Genomic DNA, 24,418 nt, shown 5'->3' on the forward strand with positions numbered 1-24,418 from the left:
ACTGGTACATTATTTAAACTGTTATGTTTATTCATATCATGATCTGATCACCATGCTCAATATATCCCATATGCATGGGGCATTGGGATAACGATGCAAAAGGTTTGCTAGGGTAGACCCTGAGCGCCCCCCCACCCCAGCAAACTCAGTCCCCCCCCCCCCCCATCAAAATCCTGGCTACGGGCCTGGTTGGAACCATGGCAGTTAAAGTGGAATCATCGCGCTGTAACTTGTGCAGACCCCAGACATTGCTCAGAACGGTTCTTCCATGGAGCAGAGCTCTGATTAGGGAGGAGCTTTTAACAGCCTCACAAACTACAAACCCCAGAATTCTGCAGGAGGCAGAAACCGGATTTAAAGTGGATTCGTTCTCTAATGCAGGCACCCTCCAACTGCGGCCCTCCAGCTTTTTGGGCCTTCAACTCCCAGAATTCCTGACAATTGGACGAGCTCATTGGGGCTTCTAGGAGTTGGAGGCCCAAGCAGCTGGAGGGCCGCGGTTCGAGGGTGCCTGCTCTAGTGTGATGAAGTATTTCAAGAGCGAAGGGGTCGGGAGCAGCAGAAGACCAACGCTGAGGCTGAGAGGGGAGAAACAGGCCCACCAATGGCCCTGTCCCGCGTCCTCCTCCCGTCCCTCCCTCCCTCCCTCCCTCCAGCACATCCGACTCCGAACCCAACGCCTAAACAGACAGGACCGAAAAGGGAAGGGCGAAGGGGAGTCGGCTGCTTAGCGCGCATGCGCCTTGCCCGCTCTTCATCGCCTTTGCTCGCTCGGGTTTGTGAAGCTAACGTTCCGCCCGCCTGGAGATTTCACGCGGCGCCTCTCTCATTGGTTGCCCTCCTAAAAAACAGCCAGAGCGCGCTTTAGGCCACGCCCTCCTCTCTATGGGTTCCTTTGGACTCCAGTCTTGACGCGCCGAGGGCCAATAATACCTTCTCTCCCTCTCTCTCTCGCGAGCGCGCGCGCGCGCCCGCCCACCACCGTTCCTTGAAGGTTCCTTTGGTGCGCGCGCGCAGGAAGGGGGCGCGAGCGAGCGAGTGTTTGTGTGTGCGCGCGCGCGTTCCGTTTTTAACTCCCCCTCCCTCCCTCCCTCTTTCCCTCGCTCTTCCCTTCCTCCCTCCCTCCCTCTCTCTCTCTGTTCTGTCTGTCAGGGAGGGTCTCTTTCCTCTCTCTTTCTTTCTCCTCCAGTCTCGTCAGAGGCTCCCGCTAAAACGGCGAGCGGGTTCCTGTTTCCGTGTCTTTCCATCTCTTTTTCCCCTTCCCTCCCTCCCTCCTTTCCTTCCTTTTCCTCCATCTCAGAGAGAGAGAGAGAGAGAGAGAGAGAGAGAGAGAGAGACGAAGAAAGGCAGAGGCGACGAACCGACGAGAGCCCGCTGGCGGGCGACGAAGATTCGGGTAAGACGAGGCGTGAATGTGGAGTGAGTGAGAGAGAGAGAGGGTCCTGCGAAGAGGGAACTTGAGAGGAGGATGCGCTTTCCCCTCTTCCTCCTCCCTTCATCCTTCGCCAGCGGCCTGTGAGGAGGCAGCGGAGGAAGAAGAAGGGGAAGCCGGAGGACCGTCCTTCCTTCCTTCCTTCCTGCCTCTTCGTCTCCCTCAGAGGAGCACCGCCGGCTGTGTCATCCTGGCTCGGGCCTGGGCGCCTCAGGTCGGAACGTTAAGGGAAGCCCCGTTGCTATGCTGTGGAGCCGGGAAATGGGAGGAGGGGGGAAAGGCAGGCAGGCAGGCAGGGAGGCTGATGCGGGGAAGGAGGACAGCGGGGCATCGTGGGCCCTGCACAGATGCCCACCCGGAGAGACTGTTGGGACTGCCGTTGCAATCTGGGGGAGGAAGGAAGGAAGGAAAGAAGGGAGGGAGGGAGGGAAAGAAGGGGGGGGGGTCGACTCTGCAGGAAGCGTGCGTCAAGAAAGAGCTGTGGGAGTGACTTTCGCACTTCCCCTTCCCCCCTCCTTCCTCCCCCCTCCGCCCCAGATTTAAACTTTTGCCTCTTCAGTCAGGAAGTGAACCTGGGGTGCCTTGTTTTGCTAGGATGCCACCCTGGGCGCGGATGAGCTCCCTCTATCAGCTCCAGCTCCTCATGCAGGGACACCAGAGAAGCCTCCCACAAGGATGATATTTATTATTTATCGTGTCATCCGCAACCAGAACATTGTATTACATTTCCAACAGAACAGAACAAACAAACAGATAAAAAAACAACACAAATTTTGCAAACTTGGTAGCTGATTAAATGTCCTTTGACCAGGATCTGGCCACTTGGAGTGCCTCTGGTGTTGCCGCAAGAAGGTCCTCCATCGTGCATGTGGCCACATGCACAAGGATGATAAAACATCAAAACATCTGGGCGTCCCCTGGGCAACGTCTTTGCAGACGGCCAGTTCTCTCACACCAGAAGAGACTTGCAGTTTCTCAAGTTGCTCCTGACAGGACAAAAACAAAACCCTGGGTGTTTATGACACAATGGCATGCTTTTCCATGGAGAGCAGTGACTTGACAGTGGCTTGACACTTGTCAATACATGCACTGTCATACAATAATAGAAGTAGCATCTAATTCATCACACCACAACTGTCCTAGCATCATGCTACTTCAATCACATTAGAGAGAATGAATCCACTTTAAATCCAGTTGCTGCCTCCTGCAGGATTCTGGGGTTTGTAGTTTAGGGAGGCGCCTTTAACAGCCTCACTAAACTACAAACCCCAGAATTCTGCAGGAGGCAGCAATCGGATTTAAAGTGGACTCATACTCTATTGTGATGTGTTGAATAGAATCCTAGAGTTGGAAGAGACCTCGTGGGCCATCCAGTCCAACCCCCTGCCAAGAAGCAGGAGAATTGCATTCAAAGCACCCCCAACAGATGGCCATCCAGCCTCTCACTACCTCTGAGGATGCTTGCCATAGATGCAGGCGAAACGTCAGGAGAGAATGCCTCTAGAATGTGGCCATATGGCCCGAAAAAACCTACAACACCCCATCCAGCCTCTGTTTAAAAGCCTCCGCCACACTCCCGGGCAGAGAGTTCCACTGCTGAACAGCTCTCACAGTTAGGAAGTTCTTCCTAATGTTCAGGTGGAATCTTCTTTTCTGTAGTTTGAAGCCATTGTTCTGTGTCCTAGTCTCCAGGGCAGCATAAAACAAGCCTGCTCCCTCCTCTCTATGACTTCCCCTCACATATTTATACATGGCCCTCATTATGTCTCCTATCAGCTTTGTCTTCTGCAGGCTAAACATGCCCGACTTGCTTCTTGGGGGTGCATCTACACTGTAGAATTATTGTGGCTTGACACCACTTTCACTGCCTTAGGCTCTATGCTGTGGAATTGGGAGTTTCCCTGGTAGACTCAAATCCAAGAAAAGCTTCGTGAGAATCACTACTCCTCTTAACTTCTCAACCACAGCAAGAGTATCCCTATGGGCAGCTAAACCAGGAAACCCCAGTTGGATGATCCCCTACGAGGGTCTGCCTCCAGGGGCAAACCAAGAACAGACTCAGAAGTGGAGTGGGCAGATCAAAAGACAGCCTGGCAAAATGGCACTACCTAAAGGAATCCTTCACCTTGTGTGACTGTGGAGCAGAACAGACAACTCCGCATCTGTATGCTTGTCTGCAATGTCCTGTCTCATGTACAGAGGGAAGAATTGTTTGAAGCTACAGACAATGTGATTGCTGTTGACAATTTTTGGTCAAAAGATATTTAGCCACTTGTGCTCCTTCTATTTTTGTCAGTTTTTATACTAATTTATGCAATGCTTTTGATATATAGGGGAGTTTTGCAGATCCAGTTGGAGAGTGAGGTGCATTTGGTCACTCACCTAGGTCTTGTGACTAAATAAAAAACATCACTCAAAAACTGGCTACTTCCAGACAAGAAACAATCAGGTCCAGCTAATACCCTCCCAATAAAGAATTTCCCCAGGCAGGAAGCAGCCAAGCTTTGAAGCTGCAAGGCCATTCAGTGCTAATAAGGGGGCAATTGCAACATTCACATTTGCCTCAAGCAGAAAAGAGTTCTTTCTCCCATCCTGGACATTCCACAGATATATACTTGCCTAGTTTTCAACAGACCTCACAACCTCTGAGGTTGCCAGGAGAGTATTCCTAACATAGATTTGGGTTAAATGCCAGGAGAGAATGCTTCTGGAACATGGCCATATAGCCCGGAAAACTCACAGCAACCCACCAAGGTTTTTTTGGACTCTTGGGGTGCATCTACAGTGTCAAATTATTCAGTTTGACACCACTTTAACTGACAGGACTCAATACTGTGGAATCCTGGGATTTGTAGTTTGGTGAGGGACATGCATTCTTTGGTAGAGAACCTTTAAAGTAGGTATGGGCAAACTTCGACCCTCCTGGGGTTTTGGTAGGCTTTTAGAAATTGTGGGAGTTGGAGTCCAAAACCCCTAAAGGGCCGAAGTTTGTCCATGCCTAGTTTAAAGGCTTTTTTTTACAACTCTCATGATTCCACAGTCTTGAGCCATGGCAGTTAAAGTCATCAGACTAGTGTAGATGTACCCTTGTTAATGCCCCCCTGGTGGCACAGCAGGTTAAACCACTGAGCTGCTGAATTTGCCGACCGGATGGTTGGCGGTTTGAATCCGGGGAGCGGGGTGAGCTCCCGCTGTTAGCCCCAGCTTTTGCCAACCTAGAAGTTTGAAAACATGCAAATGTGAGTAGATCAGTAGGTACCGTCTTGATGGGAAGGTAACGGCACTCCATTCCAGCCGCGTGACCTTAGAGGTATCTATGGACAATGCTGGCTCTTTGGCTTAGAAATGGAGATGAGCATCAACCCCCAGAGTCAGACACGACTAGACTTAATGTCAGGGGAAACCCTTACATTACCTTACCCTTCTTAATATATTGGGTTTGTGTGCTTTTTAACTAAGGTCTCATATACACTGTAGAATTCATGCAGATTGACACCACTTTAAATTGTCATGATTCAATGCTATGAAATCATGAGAGCTGTCGTTTTAGAAGGCCTCGAGTCTTCTCTGCCAGAGAGTTCTGATGTCTCACCAATTACAACTCCTGAATTCTGTTAATCTTCGAAATGTTTAAGGGTCACGCTGATAAATTATTTGGAAGATATAGACAGGCAGAGGATATAGATAGCCAAACTTCTGCATTTTCTATTTTGGATGCCTATGAATATGTAAGCAGAGTGCATGGATAGTCAATCGTCTGCATTTTCTGTTCTGGTAGGTTGTAGAGGAAACATCACTTCAGAAGTGGCTATAATTTTGTACAGTTTTCACAATTTGTTTAAGTCTGCAAATATTTGCATGTATCCTGAACTTGACTATTCACAGTTTGACTTCTGGGAGTGGCACTTTAGCAGCGTTATTGACAGTAATGAAACAGAAGGTATGTTTGCTTATCAGATTCTAGGCTTTAAAAATACTTCTGTGACTCAAAATTTCTTAGGTGATATAAGGCTTGACCTTGGAATGTGATAGCTAATTTATGCCATTGCTTACCAAGGCCTATCAGTGTTAAAGCCAATATTGCATACAAGTTTCTAGAGAAATTTTTCATATTTCAAGCTTTTAGGAATCTTAATAAGCACTTTAAAAATACTGTGTAAAATTACAGAAAAGTAATAAAAGATGTACTTTAGACTTTGTCATAATTTCCTCAAATCACCTTGTAGGTAAAGATTAAGAAAATTTCCCTTTGAAATCTGTTAAGTAGGAATCTGCATGTCATTTCCTATAGTTTGCTGGCAAGAGATTTCCTACAGTGGTTTTATAGAAAAAAACTTGGTACAGTCTGGTAGATGATAAAGCTTAGCTTTGAGTTATGTATGTCTTTTCATTTATTGTTCATATTTAAGTGCATTAACTTTGAACTTTCTTGAATTATGTAGATGTGAACTTGCATAAAAACAAAAGCACAGCGTAAAACGAAAGGAAAACTTGCTTGCACTATAATGTTTGTATGTGTATGTATGTGTATGTATATGTGTGTGTATATATTATATATATCTGCTTAGAAATTAGTCTAATAGTAAATCTAGTAAATTGCAGTCCTAGATTGTGTTTTCTGAGTACTTCATTGTCAGACTTAATTGCACAGATTTGTTTGCTATATACGTTTTACTTTAATACATTTATTTTTGAAATGGCTAAGTGGCCAAGATAGGCACATGACGATTCAAAACAGAATCTCTTTCAGAATTGAAGTGTCTGGACGATACTGACAGTGGATAACAAGACATAAACTTAGTGGAGGAATCTTATTAGTCTCATATTTTTATGTGCATAGACTATAGCTTCAGAGAGGGGACAGGAAATAGAGCATGGATGTGTGAGTGGCTACAATTAGCTATATAAGTTTTGTATTTGTAACAACAGTTTGATTGAAATAAAAAAAATGCGGAGTATTTATTAGCAACCATATCCAATTTCAGTTGGCTATGATGGTTTTCATGCTACAGATTAGCAGTTTTGTCTATGTACAATAGAACCGAGTAGATATTTTTTCAGTCTGAAAGCAGTGTTTACTCCGACAACAAACATAAAATGGCTATCAGTACTTTGTTAAGTGGAATAGATTTGACTGTTTTAGATATGGGTAGCACAAATAATATCTTTAAACTCTATGCTGTCATTTCTGGTGACTAGTTTCATACCATCTGAAGGTTCAAAAGATTATTTAAATCTGTAACTTATTTAGTTGTGTGTTTATAATGGGAAAAGTAATTACAGTGTTAAGTTGGTCTAGAGGGGGAGCTAGTGCCAAAGCAAAACAAAGCTTAAATAGAACCTTCCAAACCTTACAGTGCTGTATCCAGTTTTCTTGATCAGATTTTGCATCTTGATGCATAAAATAGTACATGGGCTTATGCCAGTTATAAACACACTTATTGGGGAACAATTCCTGTTGAACACTGTTGGACTTACTTATGAGTAGACATGTATGGTATTGTACAGTTATTTTCACTGATTTTTGTGTAAATAACACAAGAGTCTAATGAATCTGCTTAAAATAGTGGAATGAATGATACATTTTAAGAACTGAATTCAAACCACTGCTTTTTTGTTCCATATTTTGGTTTTTGGTGGGATTTCCTTTCAGTTTTTCTTGTCATTTTTTGTAGTGTCTTGTCTCTGTCTGTAATCTGTATTATTTGCAATCTTGCTGTACAATCATCTTGAATACTTCCATGTAATAGTTTTTTGCTTCTTAATGTTGCTACATATATTGTGTGTGTGCATGTGCCTTAAAGTTGCCTGTTGATTTATGGCGATCACATTGATTCCATAGGGGTTTCCTTAGGAAAGGAATACTCAGAGGTGGGTTTCTTAATCCCTTCATCTGAAATATCGGCCACTACAGCATTGAGTATTGATTGACTGTCCCATCCAATTATTAACCAGGATCTAGTACATTTAAAGAATTTGGGACCTTTTAGTCGAAATGCCTATGAACAAAATTACAGTTCCATACATTGTAGCAAACTGCAATCTCTCTCTCCCCCCCCCCCCCTCATTACAAGTAAAAGTGTTATTATCAATATGATAATCTTCAAGCATGGCTATACTTGAGAGGGAAATTTTTAGGTTCCATAGACCCCCATTAATACTGAAAGAGGTCTTATATTTCAAAATGAATATTTTGGGATGAAATTTGTTTTTTCATTAACAAAGTAAATGTTTCAACAAACAATGTTGCCTTTTCAAAGGGCTGTTTTTCAATCTGAAAACAGTCACCAAGTTTGGCAAACCGAGTTCCTATAATACAAAGATTGAAGTTCTGTGTACTCTTACCTGGGAATAAACCCAATTGAATTTATTACTGTTTACTTCAGAACAGACCTACACATCGGATTATTCTGCACTATAGCAGTGTCCCAGTTACATTTCATGTATTAAGATAATTACTCTGAACTCTATTCTCTGAAAAAAACTTTAGAACAAGGATGAGTAGTGGGTTTGTGGATTGCAACCATGTCCTGAAGACGTTCTAATTTTGTTTTGTGTCCATTAGTAGAGTATATGTTGTTATTCCATATCCTTGTCTTAGAATAACAATTCTTCATTTCAGTTGTCCTTCTTTTGATCTAGGATTTCACTGTATTTCATTAACGAAGTGAGTTCATTGTGAAGCTCTGTTCAGGCTGAAGGGACGTGTTAGGGAATGTATCAGTAGGTGCTGAAGCTCTGTTCAGGCAATAGTTAACTTTTACGTGTGGTGATGTTTTGTCTACTTTTCTCAGCTTGTTTTGCTTCCCTTTTGTGTTTCCTGTCTCATCTAAACATTCTGAAACTCAGTGGTTTTATGATATATTCTGCTATGTTTCTATAATATAGCTATCTGTAATACATTCCCAGGGTAGTCTTAAGCAGTTTTGGCTATTTAGTGCTTTAGGATCCCTGTTCAAGTGAAGAGGACAACTTCTTCTTAAATACATATACAGAACAGTAGCTCCCTTAACACACCATGGCTCCATGGCTTTTTGGTTCCAACATCCATGCCTGTGTGAATCCTGTGTATATTCTTCCATGTGAATTGGAATCCTGTGCAGTCAAGAGTCCAGAATCTCAGGCCCCTTTTACACTGCCATATAATCCAGATTATAAAAGCAGATAACCCATGTTATCTGCTTTGAACTGGATTATATGAGTCTACACTGCAATATAATCTAGTTCAAAGCAGATAATCTGGATTTTATATGGCATTGTAGAAGGGGCCTTATAAGTAGATGTCCATGCTGAATGTGTAGCTGTTGGTGGTAGATTCAGGATTGAAGGGCATGACCTGTTGCAGAGTTTTCTGTACATGTAGAGACCTTTCATGTGATTAATACAATTAGAAGCAGCAATTTAGAAATAACTGTTGAAAGTTTCCATTTATAGTGAGCAAGGGGTTTCAGATGTCTTTATGCAGGCATGTTTGTCATATTGAAGAAGACACCATAGCTAATATCCCAGAATCAGAATTCAGAATGACGTTAACAGATTAGAGAGTTGGGCCAAAGATAACAAAGTGAATTTCTGCAGAGATACTATATTTAGACAGCAAGAAAAGTCAGATGCACACATCTTGTGGGTGGTACCTGGCTTTGCAATAGTACATTTGAAAAGATTCTAGGAATCTTAAACCACAAGCACAACATGAGTCAACTGCGTGATTTGGCAAGGAAAAAAATAATAATGCATTTCTAGGCTGCATTAACACCGTAGCAGGTCAAGGGAAGGATTAATACCATTCTCTTTTGTCATAATCAGACCTCATCTGGAATACTGAGTCGCTGGAAAAGGTAGAGAATGGCAACAGGTGAATATCTGGAAAGCCCAATGATGCGTAGTTTAGGTAGCTGGATATTTTTAGCTCGGACAAGAGAAGAATTCCTAGCCACTGGATCGGCTGGCTAGGATTTCTGGGTGTTGGAGTCCCAAATACCTGGAGGGCCTCAAGTTTGACACCTTTGGCCTAGATGCTGTATCGAACAACTGGTCATTAAGATCAGTATTGTATACACTGACTTGTAGTAACTGACTAGAGAGTGACAGAAATCTTTCACAGTCCTACTTAGAAATAGAAAGGATTGAAAAAAAAAGGATATACTTCATCCAGAACATGTGCTCTATCACTGACCATGTTATTTCTAATGTGGAGAAGGTAACTAAGGAGATGATATAATGATGAATACCACCAAAGAGGGTTTTAAATGGAAATGAGACATCATAATGGAGGATAAGGCTGTCAGTGGTTACTGATCATGATGTTTATATTCTGTATCCAATATGTGAGGTACTGTGGATGATAAGTAGGAGCATACTGCATTAAAGCCCATAGGTATCTTCTTGGCTGCTGGGGCAAAGAAAATGCTAGCTTAAATTGGCCTTTGATACAAACTACCATAACTTTCTGTTTTTGTCAGCTCCTGTTTTGTAGGCATTCTTAAATATAAATCATAGATGGGTCAATACATTGTATTGGAGAATTTACTTCTTAGATATTGTTTTTTTTTAATCCGAGGATCTCAGTAACAACACTATGTAAAAGACTATAGATATATTAAATCATTTTTCTTGAAACCTGACAATTTAAGACCAATTTTTGGTTTGAAAGCATGCAAGTTTCTAGTTTTCAAGGAATAGATAACATTTTAAATAATATTCCTCTGATTTGCAAGGGCAGAGGTATATAGAGGCAATTCTTTTATAATGTTTGGTATTGCCTACAAACCTGTGAAGTAGGGGTAGAACACTGGGGAGAGATCAAAGCAGACTCTGCTGTGCATAATTGGAATTATCTGTGTGACTTTTCTGTTTGCATGGGGGCAGGGAGAGTGACATGTGCAGAAATATGCATTAAACTGCAAATGTGAAAAATATCAAAAAAGGCTATTGAATAAGAAATGCTAGGAACAAAATAGTACAAGACTTCCCTATCACAGATAATAAAGAACATTTTGAAATCTGAAGCCATGCATGGGAAAAAGAAGAGAAAATGAACCATTCCTAAAAAGGCATCTCTAGTGATGAAACTCCACGTCATATGGGGTAAATACCTTTCTATGTCAGTATTTGTAGTCACAACCAATTAATGCATATGGCCATCCAGCAATATAAATGAATGTGAGGAAGCTTACCATTTATTGTAGGCTCTTCAATGTACTTATGCATGTGAGTGAAAGAAACAAATGACACCATGAATGTAGACACACAGAAAAATCTATATTTGCATAGTAGAAAACCTTACAGTGTTTTATGCTAGTCATCTTGATTCACATAAAATTGACCTTTAGTTTAAATTATCATACATATCAGATGGATACCTATTTCTGAGAAGGTTTTCATATCAAAACGTATATAATATTTTGTAGAGTTGGAATGCTGTGACTGTGTACAATAAGAAGAGAGTGTTTTTAGAGTTACATCCCTCCAGAAAAAAATATTGAGATAAAATAATTTTGAGTTGTTGGGAGTTTTCTGGGATGTATGGCCATGTTCCAGAAACATTCTCCCCTCACATTTCACCTGCATCTATAGCAGGAATCCTCAGAGGTTGTGAGGATGAAAACTAGGAAAACTGGGTTTATATATCTGTGGAATGTCCAGGTTGGTGGTCCCTATGTAATAGGTTTGGTTGATCAAGAAAAAAAAATGGTTCTAAACTCGTTTCGTATATAGGGGGCGCTGGCATTTTGATTTTAAAATTATTTCTCAAATTTTCTTGAAAAAAAGATCAGAAATAGCAAAAATCTGAATAGCTTCGTTTACTTCGTTAAGTTAGTTTAAAATCTCTCAGTTTCCTGGCCTCCCTGGCGACAAGCGGCGACGCGGAAGGGCGAGGTGTGTGTGGCTACGCTCAGCTTTTCCTGAAGGCCACGCCCCCAGTGGCCTTCAGGAGCAGCTGTTTTTTCCCACGGCCACCTCCTTCCTCTTTTCATTGGCGGATTTGCATGCCCGGTGATGCAAATAGGGATGAGGTGGGACGTGGGTAAGAACAGCTGTTCCTGAAGGCCACTGGGGGCGTGGCCTTCAGGAGTAGCTGGGCATAGCCATGCCCACCTCATTCCCCTGTCATCCATCGTCATTCAGTCACCCAGGAAAGGCAAACTGCGAGATTTTAAAACTAATCTCGCAGTTTGCCTCCCCTGGTAACTGAATGGCAATGGATGGCAGGCAGGGGAATGAGGTGGGCGTGGCTACGCCCAGCTCTTCTTGACGGCCACTGGGGGCATGGCCTTCAGGAAGAGCTGGGCGTAGCTACACACACCTCGCCCTTCCGCATCGCTGCTTGTTGCCAGGGAGGCCAGGGAAACTGAGAGATTGTAAACTTTGCACCAGATTTACAATCTCGCAGTTTCCCTGGCCTCCCTGGCAACAAGTAGCGATGTGGAAGGGCGAGGTGGGCGTGGCTACGCCCAGCACTTCTTGACAGCCACTGGGGGCATGGCCTTCAGGAAGAACTGGCCGTAGCCATGCCCACCTCGGCCTTCTGCATTGCCAGGGAGGCCAGGGAAACTGCGAGATTGTAAAGTTTGCACCAGACATACGAAAATAATTGCGAAAAAATTGGTAAATTGTTTCAATTCGTAATTACTTTTCACACTATTCCAGCATGGCTCGAAATTGTTTCTTAAAATCATTTAAATACGAATTCATTCTGATTTTAGAAACTTCAGAACCAGATCAACCAAGCCTACTATGTAGACTTGTCCACAGCTGCATGGTATATAATAGACTTCTGCAGAAGTGAGAGGATCTCTTTTGTTCTTTGCTGAATGTAGCATTTGTTTGATTTTCTTAGTGAGTCTGTAGATAGTTTGTAGGTTGTGTGTTTTCGTCAGCTTTGTAGAGACTACCAAACGCAGCACCCAAACACGAATGAAGGAACATGAAATGCACTACAGACTACTTCAACCAGAGAAGTCAACCATAGCAGAGCACTTGATGAGCCAACCTGGACATAGCATATTATTTGAGAACACAGAAATGCTGGATCACTCTAACAACTACCATGTCACACTACACAAAGAAGCCATTGAAATCCACAACAGAAAGGAGGAAACCACGAAAATGAACAAAATCTGGCTGCCAGTATTAAAAATAATTGTAAAATCAGGACAGTAAATAAAGAACAACACTCAAAAATAGAGGAATTCCAGACAAGAAACAATCAGGACCAGCTAAACATCTTCCAACGAAGGATGCTCCCAGACAGTAAGATGCCAGACCTTGAAACCGCTAGGCCATTAAATGCTAATCAAGGTGCCCAATTGAAACAGGCAAGAGTTCCTAGTTTCCAACAGACCTCACAACCTTTGATGATGCCTGCCATAGATGTAGATGAAACATCAGGAGAGTATGCTTCTCTATCATGGGCATACACCCCGGAAAACTCATAACAACCCAGTGATTCCGGCTATGAAAGCCTTCAATAATACATTAAAATAATTTTATCAACTGAATTTTCACCCTATATTGATAAGGTAGATAAGGTAATTTCCATTCATTAAGGAAGTTAGTTGTGGTAGAGAAAATCAGGTTGCTTTTAAATTTTGGTGGAAATCTTGTTTAATTTTGTCACTAGATTTAATTACTATACTACAATGAAGAGGAATCTGACCTTTTCTGGACTATTGCTATTACTACTTTTGATGTTTTAGTGTTATCCATTTTGATTTCTTGGAAGGTGGTTGGTTAAAAATAAACAATAACATTCCGCCTCTATTCTTTGTGCACATATTCTTCAAACTGGACAACATTGATCAGTCCAGATGTCCCAAGGTTTGATGTCCCAAGGACTCACTGATTACCCCCTCCCCAACAAACAAACAAACAAACAAAACAACAAACCCAGCCCTGTGCTTTCCTCTAGAGGAGAATTGCTTTTTCTAAAGGCGTCTAGGAGAAATAATTTTAGTGTTTGGTCAAATATTTTGTTCGCATGGTCCTATAAAAGCAAATTTTGGAATGTGTAATTCACACCCTTGCACAAGATCAGCTGATTTGTTGTTTATTCATTCAGTTGCTTCCGACTCTTTGTGACCTCATGGACCAGCCCACGTCAGAGCTCCCTATTGACGGTCACCACCCCCAACCCCTTCAGAGTCAAGCCAGTCACTTCAAGGATACCATCCATCCATCCATCTTTCCCTTGGTCGCTCTTCCTTTTTCCTTCGCTTTTCCCAAGCATCATTTTCTTCACTAAGCTTTCCTGTCTTCTCGTGATGTGGTCAATGTACTTCTTTGCCTCTAATATCCTTCCCTCCAATGAGCAGTCGGGCTTTATTTCCTGAAGTATGGACTGGTTGGATCTTCTTCTGTCCAAGGCACTCTCAGAATTTTCCTCCAACACCACAGTTCAAAAGCATCTGTCTTCCTTCGCTTAGTCTTCCTTATGGTCTAGCTCTCACATCCGTAGGTTACTACGGGGAATATCATTGCTTTGACTATGCATATCTTCGTTGCCAGTGTGATGTCTCTATTCATCACTGTTTAATCGAGATTGGTCATTGCTCTCCTCCCAAGAAGTAAATGTCTTCTGATTTCCTGGCTGCAGTCTGCATCTGCACTAATCTTTGCACCTAGAAATACAAAGTCTGTCAGTACCTCCACACTTTCTCCCTCTATTTGCCAGTTATCAATCAGTCCTGTTGCCATAATCTTGTTTTTTTATGTTTAACTGCAACCCAGCTTTTGCACTTTCTTCTTTCACCTTGATTAGAAGGCTCCTCAGCTCCTCCTTGCTTTCAGCCATTAATGTGGTATCATCTGCATATCTATGGTTTTTAATGTTTCTTCCAGCAATTTTAGCCCCAGCCTTGCATTTGTCAAGCCCCGCACATTGCATGATGTGTTTTGCATACAAGTTGAATACGTGGGGCATGCCTTTCCCAATCTTGAACCAGTCTGTTGTTCCATGGTTAGTAACTAATAGAAAATAGATTTCCCGAGCCTTCTTAATCGATTGAGAGCCAGTGTGCTGTACTGGTTTAAGCATTAGACCAGGATACTGGGAGATCAGGATTGGAATCCCTGCTTATGTAGAAACCTTTGAGGTGACCTTGGGCAAGTCACTCACTCTCAGCGAAATAAATTGGCAGCCCCACCCTCATCAACAAATTCTACCAAAAAGCCTTGTGATAGGTACATCAGAGGGATGTCATAAGTCAGAAATGACTTGCAGGCACACAACAATAAAAACAAGACTTCCTGTGGTCTTTGCTTTCTTGAGGATATTTCTTTGTGATGAGAAGTAAGCTGATTTGACTTCTCTGTCAAATCTGTGCTACTATGATTTTGGTCTCCTTCATCCCTCATGTAAAAGTACAGGTTGGGTATGCCTTATCAAAAATACTTGGATAAATTACCTCTTTTTAACAGTCTATTTTTTAATGTCAGGAGATAAATATTTTTTGCCATTTCTGCAATTTATACATCTTGCATGCTTATTATCCCTTTCTGATATCACATTATTATGATTATAGTTTTGAATTATTTTCCAATTCTATGTTTTTTGTGTGTGTCAGGAGCGACTTGAGAAACTGCAAGTCACTTCTGTGTGAGAGAATTGGCTGTCTGCAAGGATGTTGCCCAGGTGATGTCTGGATGTTTTGGTGTTTTACCATCCTTGTGGGAGGCTTCTCTCATGTCCCTGCATGAGGAGCTGGAGTTGACAGAGGGAGCTCATCCGCAATCTCCCCAGATTTGAACCTCCAACCTGTCGGTCTTCAGTCCCACCGGGGGCTTCTAATGCTGATAACCTGAATTGATAACCTAAATTTGAAGAGTGGATTCTAAGACTTGTTTTGTTCTAGTTCTAACTGTGTGTAAACAGAACTAATAGAATTTACAGATTGCACAACTTTACTGGATTCTGTGATCTTGGGACCTGATGCTGAACAGACATGCATAGAATCAGGTTGTGCAATCTGTAAACTCTACTATTGTTTTTACACACAGAGAACTGTCTGCATAGAAATACATGTATGGTCAGAAAGATAGTTTTTTCAACATTACTTTCTGATTTCATGAAGGAGTATTATTTCAGGTCATGGTAGAAGAACCTCAGATGAGGGCACTTCCTCTATCCTTTTGAAGTTTAGAGTTTTGATCAGTTATGTTTTGCTTTTTGTTTTTTCATGGGGAAATTAGCATATCTCAATATAGATACTTTTTTCCAAGTTTAAGGGTGAGCTCTATTTTGAATTGATGCTTAGTAACTGACTATTATAGCTTGATCACAAAGTAATGTAAAGTTAGAAGTGAGTGGGAAATAGGAATGAAACCACTGTAGTGTGTACAAGTATTTCATGATGACTTCTAGGAATCTAAAATGTTTGTCAGGCGATTGCCCACATAAGACTTTGAAAGCTTAAATATGCTGTATTATTTGTTTTGCAAAATGAGGATGTTAAGAAGGTTTTATCTTTATTTCCATTTCCAATCTTTTCTCAGTTTAGCTGCCATTTTCCTTAAATTCCTTACTTAGTGAAAATTAATGAGCTGCCCCTAAGTGTAATAGTGTAATTTTATTAGGCAGTGATACTTTTTTTGTTCATTGACTTTTCCCTACCCTTCCATTTGGGCCCTAATTTTTCAGATTGGATTTTATTTTGATTTTTGTATACATGTGCAGTGTATTGTTCACTTCGTCTGACTAGGCTAACATAAATTTGTAAGTTTCATACACTTATGTGACAAAAGCTAACATCCACTTTGAAAGTGAATTGAAGCTTCAAAGATTGGCTTTACAGAACTCCATTTGGATTTGGGCTGAAAAGGCTGGCTTCGATCAGGATCGAAGTGAATCAGGATCCAGTTTAAATGGCTAAATTTGTTCTAAAACCAATGACTATTTTTTTAACTGTCTTCAACTGCTCTTTAGATTTTAAAGAGATCATGGGAGGGGAATACCTTTATTGTCAGTAAAAATAATTAAAGTTCATATTTTAAAGGGCAAGGTTATCTGTTCCAGTTGAATATACATCCTCACCATGACTTATCTCACCCATTTCTAATTTAGGTACTTTTTGTGAAATAGCAACTGCCTAAATTTATTCTAAGATGAAAATGGTTGTAATATGATGCAGTGAATTTCTAGATATAAATAAATTAATTTTTCATAGTCGTTGCTTGTAGCAATATATTTTTGAGAATAATTGAATTTGAGGTTTCCCCATAATTTCGAGTTGGAAATTAGCTGCCAATTGTGATCTTTTAAAAAAAATGTAAATTAAATTAAATTTCTTTGTGACTTAAAGGCCTGAAATAGTAATAATAGCAATTATTGTGGGCTGGAACAAGCTTCACATTGCATCATTATTTTTTTCTGTTGTTGTTTTACTATAACTATTAGAATTTAAAATGAATTTAAAATTCTATGCATTAAAAACCTTGACAAAACATAATAAATATGAATAATCAGAAATTAATATAAAACTCTCAGCAAATATTATCAAAAAATTACACGTTAATAGAAGACTCGCTGGAATGAAAGAATCTTATTATTAGGATTATTATTATTGCTATTACTACTGCCATATTAATTTAATTTGTATGATGCCTTTCTCTTAACTGGGACTCAAGAGTAAATTTTAAAAGCCTGAACAATTAATACTACCACATAAAACTGTTAAATTATTTAAAGCATATATAAAACTTGAAAAAGATAAATAACATATATACTTGAGTATAAGCCGAGTGTTTCAGTTCTTTTTTAGGGTGAAAAAGCCCCTCTCGGCTTTTACTCAAGTGAGGGCCCTGGCGGGAAGGCATGGGGCTGAAAAAAGCCCTTGTTTAAGTTTAAGACCCATGCCTTCCTGCCGGGATCCTCGCCAGGTGCTTTTCCAAGCAGTTAGCAACTAACTCTCCTGTTTCCTTGATATATATTTCTCCTCTTGCCCCCACGTATTATAATTTATTTATTTATTTATTTGCTTTATTTCTATACCGCATTTTTCAGCCCAAACAGGCGACTCAATGCGGTTTACATGGTACAAATTATCAAACAATGTCAGTGCAATTAAAACATAACAATGCAACAAACAGGATCAACAGCATCAATCCACAACAATTAACAATCAAAACAAGACAAGTCAACAAAACATAACATAACGCCTCAGTTGAAATCAGATCCATTCTCATAATCCTTGTGCCATTCCTATGTTCCATTTACCGTCTTCCTTTGATTGGTTGCACTGCTTAACCAAACGCTTGTTCATAAAGCCAGGTCTTAACCTTTCTCCGAAATGCCAGCAACGAAGGTGCCTGTCTGATGTCTGCCGGTAAGGCATTCCATAGCCGAGGGGCCACCACTGAGAAGGCCCTGTCTCTCGTCCCCGCCAAGCGCGCCTGTGATGCAGGCGGGACCGAGAGCAGGGCCTCCCCAGACGATCTTAATGTTCTAGTCGGTTCATAGGTGGAGATGCGTTCGGAGAGGTAAGTGGGGCCAGAGCCATTTAGGGCTTTATAGGCTAAAGCCAGCACCTTGAATTGTGCCCGGTAGCGGATTGGCAGCCAGTGGAGCTGGCTCAACAGAGGAGTGGTATGCTCCCTGAGTGCCGCTCCCATTAGCAACCTGGCTGCCGAGCGCTGGACCATCTGAAGCTTCCGGGCAGTCTTCAAGGGCAACCCCACGTAGAGCGCGTTGCAGTAATCAATCCGGGATGTAACCAGAGCGAGAACTACCGTGGCCAAGTCAGACTTCCCAAGGTACAGGCGCAATTGGCGCACAAGTTTTAGTTGTGCAAATGCTCCCCTGGACACCGCCGAAACTTGGGGTTCCAAGCTTAGCGAAGAGTCCAGGATCACACCCAAGCTGCGAACCTGCATCTTCAGGGGGAGTGTAACCCCGTCTAACACAGGCTGTAACCCTATACCCTGTTTGGCCTTTCGACTGACCAGGAGTGACTCTGTCTTATCTGGATTCAGTTTCAATTTGTTCGCCCTCATCCAGTCCGATACAGCGGCCAAGCAACGGTTCAGGAACTGAACAGCCTCCTTAGTAGTAGGTGGGAAGGAGTGACAGAGTTGGACGTCATCTGCGTACAGATAACACCGCACCCCGAAACTCCGGATGATCTCTCCCAACGGCTTCATGTAGATGTTAAATAACATGGGGACAATATTGAGCCCTGCGGGACCCCACAAGACAATGGTTGTGAGGTAGAGCAGTTGTCCCCCAGCAACACCTTCTGAGTACGATCCTCTAGGAAGGACCTGAGCCACTGCAGAACAGTGCCACCAAGGCCCATTCCCGCGAGGCGTCTCAGAAGGATACCGTGGTCGACGGTATCGGAGGCCGCTGAGAGGTCCAGCAGAACTAACAGGGACACACTCCCCCTGTCTAGCTCCCTGCGCAGATCATCCACTAAGGCGACCAAGGCTGTCTCGGTACCATGTCCCGGCCTGAAGCCAGACTGTGCCGGATCTAGATAATCAGTGTCTACCAAGAATACCTGGAGTTGTGAGGCCACCACACGTTCCAGGACTTTGCCCAAAAAGGGAAGATTGGAAACAGGCCGATAATTGACGAATTGAGTGGGATCCAGTGATGGTTTTTTCAACAGTGGTTTTATCACAGCTTGTTTTAAGCTGGCTGGAATTTTGCCTTCCCGAAGGGAGGCATTAACCACCACCTTCACCCACTCGGCCAATCCCCCTCTGGCCTCCTTTAGAAGCCAGGATGGGCAGGGGTCTAGGATGCATGTGGTTGCCCTCATTCCTCCAAGTATCTTGTCCACATCCTCAGGTTTCACCAATTGAAATGAATCCAACAAAATCGGATAAGCAGATGCTTGTGTTACATCCTCTGAGACTGCCGTTAACATGGTGTCCAGGTCAGAACGGATCAAAGCGACTTTGTCCGCAAAGAACCGATCAAATGCTTCACAGCGGGCCGTCGAGTTGTCAGGGTTCCCATCCGGAGTAGTGGGATTTAATAGACCTCTGACAACTCGAAACAGCTCAGCCGGACGGTTCTTTGCGGACACAATATTGGCAGCAAAGAAAGATTTCTTTGCTGCCTTTATTGCCGCGGCATATGCCCTGAGAAAGGCGATATACCGTGTTCGATTTAACTCACTCGGGTCCGAACGCCACACGCGCTCTAGTCTCCTCTTACTTTGCTTCATCGCTGCCAGTTCCTCGTTGAACCAAGGCGCTGGTTTAGGTCGGCTACTTGAGAGGGGACGTTCTGGAGCAATCGTGTTTATTGCCCTGGTCATTCCCCCGTTCCAGAGGGATACCAGGGCATCAACAGAATCACCAACCCAGGTGGCGGGGAAATCCCCAAGAGCCATCAGGAATCCATCCGGATCCATTAGCCTCCTGGGGCGGACCAACTTAATGGGTCCCCCACCTCTGCAGAGGTTGGGAGGTGCAGTGAGTCTAAAGCTGACCAGATAGTGGTCGGTCCATGGCAACGGAGAGATGGACAACTCCTCAACACCGCCACCTTGCTCCCATCCCTTGCAGAAAACCAAATCCAATGTGTGTCCAGCACTGTGTGTGGGGCCAGATACTCGTTGGGACAGCCCCATGGTTGCCATGGAAGACATGAAGTCCTGAGCCGCTCCTCCTAGGGTAGTCTCGGCGTGTACATTGAAGTCCCCCAGCACAAGGAGCCGCTGGGACTCCAGTGCCAGGCTCGGGACCACCCCTGCTAGCTCAGGTCGGGAGACCGTAGTGCAGCGAGGTGGGCGGTACACTAACAGAATCCCTATTCTGTCCCGGTCACCCACCCTCAGGTGGACACATTCAAAATTGGTTGACTGTGGGATGGAGCCTCTGGTCAGGGGGATTGAATTTTTGTAGACTACCGCAACTCCGCCTCCCCGCCCTCCAGGTCTCGATTGGTGCTGTACGGAGAATCCTGGTGGACAAAGCTGGGTCAAGTTTACTCCTCCAGCTTCATCCAACCAGGTCTCCGTAATGCACGCCAGATCTGCCCGTTCCTCCAGAATTAGATCTTGGATGAAAGATGTTTTGCCGTTGACAGATCTGGCATTCAGCAGCACCATTTTCAACCCAGAGGGACCGCCATCCTGGGTACACCGACTTACCACGTCAGGAGACCGATTACAAGAGATTAATTTTTTTCTTCTATCCCTAGGCCGAATTTGAGTTGTTAAATTTTCACTATTTCTAAGCCGAATCGGTGGTCTCCCTTTCCCACATCTCCCCCTCCCCGTTATAGTTTCTATGGGGACCCCTCGGCTGATGGAATACCCCTCTTCTTCCATATTGCACTTCACTTCCATCGCTTCAACCCATGATTCATTCCAGATTATTTGCTTTAGCCACACTACCTCATTCCAATTCTTTCCTACCCCCGCTTTCCTATTTCTAGGACCCTCCCACCCGTTCCACCCTCTGTTGCCTTCCCAATCCACCAGCAATGCTATTAGTAGGTACCAAGGGAAGAAAGCCGACATGGGTGATCAGAGTTGATACAACGATAGAATAGGTCACTAGAATTCAAGTATCGGCAGGTATTAAAGTGCTAGATGTTCAAGTTAAGAATTATTAAAGTGCACACAACTAACACGTTGTTTATGAACTAAAGTGCTGTGGTGGCAGATTAATAGCGTTAAAGTGCACAGGATTTAAAGTGCAGATTATGTTGGTTAAAGTGCTGGCAGTTGGAGAAGTAGCAGCGTTGGCCAAGAACGGTCGTACTAATAGTGCAATACAGTGCAACAACAATACAGGTTGTTCTTTCAGTCTTGTTAGTATATCTTAGTTCCCAAATTAGCCCCCTCCCCCCACAACAACAGTCATAGGGCAGAAGGTCAAAGGATATAACACTTATGGGAAATCACAGGTTATGGTGTTGTTGGATTTTATACTGAAGTACTAATCAAGGATTGCCTCAATGGCTTCAGGATCTGATGTTGAGATAGTTAATGTTTCTTTCCGGAAATAGAGGCAATAAGTTGGTAGATGGTGATTCAATAGAGTCGGTCGGCCGGTAGCAATCTCGTAACAGCAGCTGTGTCAGTAGTTCCAGCCAGCCAGGAGACAAAATAGCAGCCCTGATATACTAGTATTGCTAGTGATGGATTTCAGCCTAAGTAGGAGTTCCGAAAAAACCGCTGAGCTTTTAGATGGTCAACTCTGTCAGCCAGACTCATTTAGCAGCAGTGGGCACAGGGAGGAATCCTGCCGGGCCGCTCCTGGGGCCTCCGTCGAGAATAGCAGCGCGGATGTGATGTCACTCCAGACGCGGAGGTGATGTCATCCAGGGTGCACAGCGGGACCCAGCAGGCTCCCGGGGCCTCCGCCAAAAACCGGAGCGCAGAGGTGGCGCCACCCAGAGGCGCGGAGGAGCTGCGGCGCCAAAACACACGAGGAACCCAGCCAGGCTGCTCCACGGAGCCTCCGCTGAAGATGGATGCGCCGAGGCGCGGAGGCAACGTCCAACGGAGGCGCGAAAGGATCGCGGAAGGGCCACGGCACGGCCACGCCAGAGGATCCTACTCGCGGCTACCGCAAGTTGCCGAAGAACACATTAGGATGGAAGGCGGCGATCCAGCAACTTGCAGGCTCCAACAATCAAGCTGCCTGCGAGCCCAGAGCCGCGGCCGCGTGGCCGCTCCGATGAACTCCGGATGGCCCAGACTCCACCCGGGACATGGACACCGTGGAAAGTCCACTGCTCACTGCGTGTCACAGTACACAGTACACAGTACGTTCCGGTTACCCTCTGAAGGCCGCAGCATCGAGCTGGGAGTTGGTGAATTAGGTGAATTGGGTAAGTCCAACAATCCGAAAAAGTCCACGGAGCAAGTTAGAAGGGAGCGTACTCAGGCCGAGGAATGGTAGCGGCCTTCGCTCTACCTCCTTCCTTCCCTCTCACTCTTTCCACTTTTCTCCCTGGTCTCCTCTCCAGTCAGCTCCCCAAGGCCCCCTTCGGGGTCCTGAGGAGTTGCTGATCAAGGAACCAATAATGGGGGATCAGGATGGGGGTGGATGGCTCCGATACAACTCAGATTGAGAGTTCTCGTCTTACCCGAGTGGCAAGGTTGCTGTTAGCGTGCCGCCATCTTAACCGCCGCCTCTGTTTGGAAAGGTTACCGTGCATGTGGCGAAAAGAAAAAGGGAGGCTCAGATGCACACAGCACAAGCAGCGACAGAGGTGCATGCCTCCATCCCCCTCCTATTGGTGTGCATGTGCCCTCCAGCTGGATTGCTGTGCAGAGAGGGTGCGTGGCACACCTCTCCCTCCCGCCTCCTCTCGTTGCGCATTCCCCCTCTCTGCTCTCCAGACAGCAATCCAGGCCGTGCGCACTTCCATTTCTCCGTGCACGTGGTAACTTTTTCAAATGGATGTGGCTTTTATACTGCGTGGCGAGACGAGAAATACAAAGGAACATCAGAGTTGGTAATTGTTTTGAAAGGCACCCAATTCGAGAGGAAGAGACAGATGAGAGAGGAGGGATGGCTGCCTTTCTTTCATTCGTTTATTTTTACCAGTAGCTGCTGCATTTTCCACCCTTGGTTTATACTCAAGTCAATAAGTTTTCCCAAGTTTTTTCTGTGTGGTAAAATTAGGTACCTCGGTTTATATTGGGATCGGCTTATATTTGAGTATATTCTGTAAAATATTTTAATAAAAACCTGCCCAGCTCATACACTGATAACTCTTTAACAAAGGTCTTTTCCTGACAGTGAAAGCAAATCAGGGAGTAGATTCCAGATATTAGGAAAAGGCCTGCTCTTGGGTCCTCACCAAGCAAACCTGTGATGATGAGAGGATCAAAAGGAAGCCCTCCTATGTAGATCTTAGAACTTTCAAGTCCATATGGGGAGATATAGTCATTTATGTTGTTTGAAAATATCTTCCTTTTTTCCCAGCATGGAAACTGCAATAGTTACGCTTACTCGGATCATCCTGGAATTTGACATTATCAATTTTTTTTAAAAAAAATGACAGAAGAAAATACTCATGTTTCCTGCATCTGAGATTCATAGCTCTTTATCTTTTTATTTCCTGTATATAAGCCCTTCTCACCTGAACGTGAGAAGTATTCTGCAATGAATGCCAGAAATGTTCAGAGACAAATGTTCTGTCAACATGGGGAGAGAATATATGCACTTCACACATTCTTCAGTAACAGAAGCTTGGATTGCACCTCTTCTGAAGAGGGCAAAATCTTCTTTTGAGAAACCAGACCTACTATTCTGTTGCAAGCCCTTCAACATGGGAAAGAATAAGAACTATTGATAGACAGATCATAAAGCCATTAGATCTAAATGGCCTGGCGAAGTATACCTTAGTATTCATCAGGCAAATCCATATATGCTATTGACAATTTTCTATAAATGTAGATGCCAAGAACTGAATACTAGCCTTCTCAGAGACACATAACAACAACAACAACAACAACAACAACAACACTTACTTGCTTCTTTTGGCTTGAGGTGGGGCACAACTTATTTAAATACACCTATAACATCACATATTAAAACATAGTTACAATGCAACCATAAAAATATATGTTAAGTCATACAGATATTAAAATACTTGAGTTAAAACACAATAAACACAAATGTGATTTAAAAGTCATAGTTAAAACTGACTGGTTTTGTCTGCCAGAAGTGATAGGTCTTAAGCTGTGTCTTAAATTCCGACAGTTCCTTTAGTTGTCAAAGGTCTTCCAGCAGGTCATTCCACAGTTTTGGGGCAACCAATGAAAGGGTCCTCTAGATGATGATTGAAACACCTCCATCCCTAGGTTAGTGCCCTTGATGGCAAGAGCCTCTGTCTTGCCTGGATTCAGTTGCAATTTGTTTTTCTTCCTCCAGGCATTCATTCAGAGGAGGTATACTATTCTTAACTGAAGTTGTTTTTGAAGATAAACAAGCAGAGCTTCATAGGTCTCTTGGTATAGAACATTGCAAAGGATATCTTAACAATTCAGAAGAACACTGATGATTCTGAATTGC

At 43.5% G+C, this 24,418-nt stretch overlaps 1 protein-coding gene across 2 annotated transcripts in view; it reads left to right on the plus strand.

The window, feature by feature from the left end:
- The first annotated feature begins 905 nt into the window (after positions 1–905).
- The window catches only part of FUT8 (fucosyltransferase 8), a 109,724-nt gene continuing 86,211 nt past the window's right edge, over positions 906–24,418 (plus strand). For both annotated transcript variants that reach the window (XM_067462786.1, XM_060762854.2), the window contains exon 1: positions 906–1,396. The gene's annotated coding sequence lies outside the window, so the exon portion shown is untranslated. The remainder of the gene's footprint in view (positions 1,397–24,418) is intronic.

This window comes from Anolis sagrei, chromosome 1 (assembly GCF_037176765.1).
Source record: "Anolis sagrei isolate rAnoSag1 chromosome 1, rAnoSag1.mat, whole genome shotgun sequence".
NCBI lineage: Eukaryota > Metazoa > Chordata > Lepidosauria > Squamata > Dactyloidae > Anolis > Anolis sagrei.